At 41.9% G+C, this 5,894-nt stretch overlaps 1 pseudogene; it reads left to right on the top strand.

Moving 5' to 3' along the window:
- The first annotated feature begins 480 nt into the window (after positions 1-480).
- On the top strand, positions 481-4,975 carry LOC102819876 (annotated as a pseudogene).
- The last annotated feature ends 919 nt before the right edge of the window (positions 4,976-5,894 follow it).

The raw sequence follows: 5,894 nt of genomic DNA, 5'->3' as shown, positions 1-5,894 counted from the left end.
CTCGTGGTCAGCAGCTCAAATCCTCCAGGCCCTCTACGTGAGAGAGATGAGGCTTTCCGCAACTTGCAGTTAAACAGCCTTGTGGCCCAATATGAACATAAGTGAACTAAATTCAGATATAGAAGTATTCAAAGTAAAACAAATCTACAAGGCTGAAAATAGGGATGCAGAGATATCAGCTTGCAAAAATGACAACAAAAAACACTCATAAAATGTGCCCAGGCAGATAGGCTTCTTGTTAAGCCTTTGTAGAGTATGGGGCCTTAGGTGGAATCCTGAGCCCCACCCAGAACCTTCTCAGTTGGGAGAACAGAAGAATCTTATTGAAAGAAAGATCTGCAGAAAAAAAGCAAACTGTTTGGCTGTTAGAATATCAAGCAAACTGTTTGCTTTGGAGGCATCAAGGCAAGAAAAGTCATCCCATCAGGGAAAACCCCCTTGTAAGACTGAAACTCAAAGGGAAGCTGCGAGCAGTTTATTATGCCCCCTGGTAACTACCTGGGTCTACTTGTGATTAGAAAAGGGGTAAATGCAGCAGTGAAAACCTGGGCTGAGTTTGGCCATGAGAAAGAAAAGGAAGGTGTGATTGCTCTGAAGTGTGAACTCCCGAGTTCATGAGCACTGACCTAGCCACTGAGGGTTACAGCTGAGAGTGAAGCGCCCAACTGATCTGAAGTGCAGGGAAGTATTCATGAAATCCCAAAGTTGCAGCTGGTACCCATTTGACCTAGCTTGGATGGCTAGCTGACTAGAACTCAATCAGATGAATATAAAGATGCTTGATATTGAGAGCAAGTATAAATTGTTACAATTTGATGAACTGGACCTTTGATTATGGATGCAACTGCTCAAAATTTCAACTGAATGAAAGGATTCTTCATATCAAGGAACAAGCTATATCCTCTGTGCACTGGGTTGATAGAGATGGGCAATGTAGACTTTGGCTATCAAAAATGGGGGGGGGGCTCTAAAGGCACAAACTGGCTGACTTACAAGCTTCATGAGTGTGCTTAGTTTTAGAACAAGCAGGGTAAGGTAGAATCTCCACTGAATAGTTTTCCTCTTTTCCATATGGATCTGGTGAAGGGAGATGGGGGTGATGGTGAGAGGATTTTATGATTGAATTGTGAGCACTTGTTAGCAGGATTAAGTACTGTGATTGTCACAACTGTAATTGTAGAAGATATGTAACTAAAAGAAGGAAGTAGTTAATCTTTCATTTCCGGAACAGAAGATCCCAGGACCATCAAGAAGAAAGAGCATAAGAGGAATGTGAGATTCTTACCTAGAAAAGTGGAGAGAGCAGAGACAGTGGTAGAATGATGGCATGGAGAGAAATTAGACCAAAACTTACTCCTAGTCCTAGCCCAGCCCCAACTCCTAACACTAACACTAGTGCTTGTTGTGGTGAAGTGCCGTTGAGTTGATCCCAACCCATGGCTACCCTGTTTCCAAGGAGCAGCTGATGAGTTTGAACCACTGACCTTGCAGTTCAAACAACTTTTCAGTCTGACTCATTAGCCCACAGAGCCACACCAGGACTCCAACCCTAGTTAGTTCTAACCATAACCCTAACATTAAATGAAGTACTAAGCGTAGCCTGTTGTTGTTGTTGTTAAGTGCCGTCGAGTCGATTGCGACCCATAGCGACCCAAACCCTGTACAGGGTTTCCAAGGCTGTAAAGAGAACGCCTCATCTTTCTCCCGCGGAACAGCTGATAGTTTCGAACTGCTGGCCTTAAGGTTCTCAGCCCAATTCGTAACCACTACGCTACCAGAGCCCTACCTATACTCTTAACACTAACTCCTTACTCCTACTCCCCTACAAAATAAAGAAAGAAAGAAAAAGAATTGTGATTTTTCTTGAAAAAAATTAACCCTTTAATCGTTATGTAATGCCTGAGGTAAAATGAACCTGGTGGTGCAGTGGGTTAAGCATAGGGCTGCTAACTGAAATGTCAGTGGTTCAAACCCACCAGTCAATCTACAGGAGAAAGATGAAGCAGTCTTCTTTTGTAAAGATTTACAACCTTGGAAACCCTATGGAGCAGTTCTATTCTGTTTTATAAGGTTGCTAGGCATCAGAATTAACTCAGCAACTGTGGGTTTGGTTGGGTTCTTAGTATCCATAGTGATTAAAAGAAAACAACTTTATGGTTTTTGAACTTTAATGTTAACTTAATAAATAAATAAGAATATTTAAAATAGATAGATAGATAGATAAAGAAACTCCAGACTCCTTGGAAATGAAGGTCCTCTCCCAACGTGTCCCAGGGCAGCCTTCTAAAAAAGATTGTAGCAATGGATTACACTAGGCGCGATCATACAAAATTCACAAGGGAGCAATTGAAAAGACATCAATGTCTTCAACTACAAAGCATACCCAAACTATACCGCTAGATGGAAACTTGGTTTAGAAATCAACATTGAAGAGTCTAGAATCCAGATTTGGTTTCCAAATCAAAAAGCTAGACACCTATTCCAGAAAAGATCAAAACCTAATGAGGCATTACAATCCAGCCAAGAACATAGGCAAGATAACCCTGAAGAAAGGAGTTGAGTCAGACGTTGTCATGCCTACTTTAACACATCTCAATTGTGCACCTTGATGAAGCCATTTAAGAACAACCTTATCCTGGGACTGAATATAGAAACCAGCTTGCTAAATAAATCTGGGTTCCAGAATCAATAGTCCAAGTTTAGTTTCAAAATCAAAGATCTAGATTACTTGCACAGAGTAAAGAAGAGCCCGATGAGACCACAGTGCTATAAAAGCTACACAAGATGAGACGACCCAAACCAGTGACTGTAGTTCTCTGGATTCAGAATGAGCCATGCAGAAACAAATCCAATATGTGATATCATCATTCTGGTCCTCAAATCCATCTCCCATTCTTCCTGGAAATGTCTTCTTCCCCTGAGACAGGACAACAAACTGAGCCTTCTGGCAATTGTGCCAGAACTTAAAGGAGATCTAGGCATGTGTAAGAGACATACCACAGCCTTCCTAATCTCATCTGACCAGAGTTTAGGAAAGTTGGAGAGCAATGGAAAAAATTTAATATACACCATTTAAAAATAATCCTGATCGATTCAAGCAAAAAAAAGAAAAAATATGTATCAATAGATACTAAAACCTTTGAGTGTTTTAAGAGTAAGATAATGTCTAAAGGCACATCCTGCAATCTAGTCTTCTGCCTATAGGCACTCTGCTTTACTTGGTCCATGGGCCAGAGCCCTCAGCCGCTCTCTCTCTCTCACTGTCTCTGCTTTAGCCTCTGTTGTGCCTGCTTTCTAAGTAGGGATCTCATGCTCCACTCATGCTCTTCCTTCTTAATGGTCCTGGGATCTCATTCCTGCTTCTGAAATGGCTCCTTGTAAACTACCTAACTGTAGGCAAAACTAACCAATCCCACTCTTGTATACCTTATTTACATGGTCCCACCCAATAATTTAAGGCGCTCTGGTAGCATAGCGGTTATGAATCGGGCTGCGAACCACAAGGTCAGCAGTTTGAAACTACCAGCTGTTCCGTGGAAGAAAGATGAGGCTTTCTGCTCCTGTAAAGATTTACAGCCTCAAAAACCCTGTACAGGGTCACTATGAGTCGGAACCGACTCCACGGCACATAACAACTACAACAACAAACCCAATAACTTGGTAGGATAAAAAAGTAAACTAAGGGTACTACAGGTTCCTTTTTTCTCTTTTGCTCCAGACCAGTGTTGTTGTTGAGTGCCGTCAAGTGGATTCCGACCCATAGTGACCCTGTATAGGGTTTCCAAGGAGCAGCTGGTGAGCTTGAAGCACTGACCTTGTAGTTAAAACGACTTTGCAGCCTGGTGCATTAACCCACAGCGCCACACCAGGACTCCAGTAGAGACCAATAATTATATCTTGGATAACAGCATGCAAGCTTTTAGGACCCCAGATGCTGCTTACTATACAAAGTGGTAGAACATGAACTTTATAGACTGTATTGTACCAATTGACTTAATTGCCCCATGAGATTATGGTTCTAAGCCTTTGAACTCAGTGAGCTGTTTGGTTTTGTCTGGCAGGTAATCATGACTCTGCCCACTATGTCTTTATTATATATATGCATATATGTGCAGCACCTACAAATATGTATATATATGTGTGTGGGGGTGGGTGGGTGGGTGGGTGTGTGGTGCTGTAAGATAAGCACTGAATTATTAACTGAAAGGTTGGTGGTTCAAACCCACCAACAACTCCTTGGAAACCCTATACAGAGTCACTGTGAGTCAGAACTGATGCAATAACACATAACCACAACCACCACAGATATACAGTGTTGTTGTTGTTAAGTGCTGTTGAGTTGGTTCCAGCCCTTAGTGACCCTGTATAGGAGAATATATATATATATATATATATGTGTGTGTGTGTGTGTGTGTGTGTGTGTGTGTGTGTGCTTCAAAAATTTTGTGGAAAAATCAAACTAAAAGATAATGAAGGCCTTCCATCGGCCTGCTGGTGTGACCATGGAGGTCTATACCCATCTTTTTGCTATGAGGAGAGTGACCTGGAGCGAGGACACATAGTGTTTGGGATAGAAGTACTAATATATGAAAGGAAACATTTTGCTGAAAAGAGGTATAGCGAATTCCATGCCTTGTACAAAAAGCTTAAGAAATGTATAAAACACCAGAAACCCCTTCTAAACATGTTAGAAACTGGGTCCCTAAAATCTTGGAACAATGATGACCATGGGAACATATTTACAGTTGTCATTTTAGAAATAAGTAACTCCCCAAACTGTTTCCTGAGTGCCTTCTCCACTAAAAGCAGAGTTGTTGCTCTTTTAAAGAGACAGAATCTGAAGATTCAAGCAGACTGTCCCACTAGCTAGTGCTGCTGGTTCCCCAGGGATGAAGAAGTCTTGCCTGCAACCAGTGATTGCCCAAATGTGATTATTGAAGGAATTCTCCATGGGATAGTTTACCCTCACCTATAGGCCAGGTGTGGAGTCCTGTGTGTGGCGCTGTAGGATAAAGCACTGGATAGCAAGGTCAGTGTGAACCACAAGTTGTTGTTGTTGTTATTAAGTACCTTCGAGTTGGTTCCGACACATAGTGACCCTGTATAGGGTTTCCGAAGAGCAGCTGGTGAGCTTGAACCACCGACCTTGCAGTTCAAACAGCTTTGCAGTCTGGCACATTAACCCACAGCGCCACACCCAAAATCACCAGCTGCTCCTTGGAAACACTATACAGGGTGACTGTGAGATGGAACCAACTCGGCAGCACTTAACAGCAATAATAACATATCAGGTAGAAATCCTAACTGCCTAAAAGAAGCTAAAAAACTTTAGAAGTCATTGTCAAGGAAATTGATATTTAGCAAATGAACCTAAATTCTATGATATAGCAGCTCTAGCTAGTGGCAAGATTCACAATTCCAGTTTATTGCAGGGAAGGGACTTTCCCATCAGAACAGTATTTTAAAAATAGATACAGAACCAAGGTCATGATCATTCTAGGGCCAAGTACTTGTTGTTGTTAAGTACCATGGAGTCGTTTCCAACTCATAGTGACCCTGCACAGGGTTTCCAAGACTGTAAATCTTTACGTTTCTCCCACGGAACGGCTGGTATTTTCAAACTGCTGGCCTTGAGGTTAGCAGCCTGATTCATAACCACTATGCTACCAGAGCTCCTTAGAGCCAAGTGCTTAAGAAGTAGAATATAGCTGCCAACTGAGAAACTCAAGAAAGAGACTACAGAGCATCCCTGGGAACACTGTGTCCATACAACAGAGCTTCTCTCGGCTCTAGTAGCACCATTTGCTCATTGAATACAATAGCCTGACTCATGCTAAGACTCTTCAACTTTTTTTGTTCTGATTTTATGACACATGAATCTTTTCATCATTGGA

The sequence above is a fragment of the Chrysochloris asiatica genome, unplaced genomic scaffold (genome assembly GCF_000296735.1).
Source record: "Chrysochloris asiatica unplaced genomic scaffold, ChrAsi1.0 scaffold00050, whole genome shotgun sequence".
Classification (NCBI taxonomy): domain Eukaryota; kingdom Metazoa; phylum Chordata; class Mammalia; order Afrosoricida; family Chrysochloridae; genus Chrysochloris; species Chrysochloris asiatica.
The sequence above is the reverse complement of the archived record's forward strand: the minus strand, read 5'-3'. Positions and strand labels throughout refer to the sequence as shown.